This window comes from Brassica oleracea, chromosome C7, assembly GCF_000695525.1.
Source record: "Brassica oleracea var. oleracea cultivar TO1000 chromosome C7, BOL, whole genome shotgun sequence".
Taxonomy (NCBI): Eukaryota; Viridiplantae; Streptophyta; class Magnoliopsida; order Brassicales; family Brassicaceae; genus Brassica; species Brassica oleracea.
The window spans coordinates 106,970-107,723 of NC_027754.1; positions in this window are offsets into that span (position 1 = coordinate 106,970).

Here is a 754-nt window from a genome sequence, read left to right on the forward strand (position 1 = left end):
CCAAACCTCTTTTAATTTCCCACCGAGTCGCCCAATCTGGCTAAAGATGTCTGGAACACCAGCAACTGCATATGTTGGCGCGACACCACCATCATCATATCTTCTTGGAGCTCTTTTCCGGGTACGTATTTTTTACGCAAAGTAGTACTATGTGAAGTGAGAAGTTTCTTCCGTCAAACTTCCAGCCCAGCAATTATAGAACCTTCAACTTTGGCGAGGTTCTTTGCTTTTCCCTTCAAATATTTCATGGCTCGCTCATACTGATACATCCATCCGTAATGTACAAGTCCACGAAGCAATGCCTCATGGGAGGTGGACAGCTAGATGCTCCATGACGTCAAAAATCCCGGAGGAAATATCTTCTCCAAGTTGCACAATAAGATGGGAATGTTCTGCTGAAGCTGTTCCACTACTTCTTCTTTAAGAGTGTGTGTGCTCAGATCCCTGAAAAATGCTCCAATGCCTTGTATATTCCAAAAAAAATTAAACACATTATATTAGTCATATATTATTGCAAACTAAACCATTATAAAATATTGCGTTATAATATACTACCTGCAAGTGCTTCATGTACGTTTGTTGGAAGTAGCTCTGCAAATGCAAAGGGAAGTAGTCGTTGCATAAAGACATGACAATCATGACTCTTCATCCCGGAGAACTTTTGACCCTTTCAACACATCTAGAGAGATTTGAAACATACCCATCGGGGAACTTCACTTCTGATGCCACCCAGTTGAACAACACCGACTTTTTT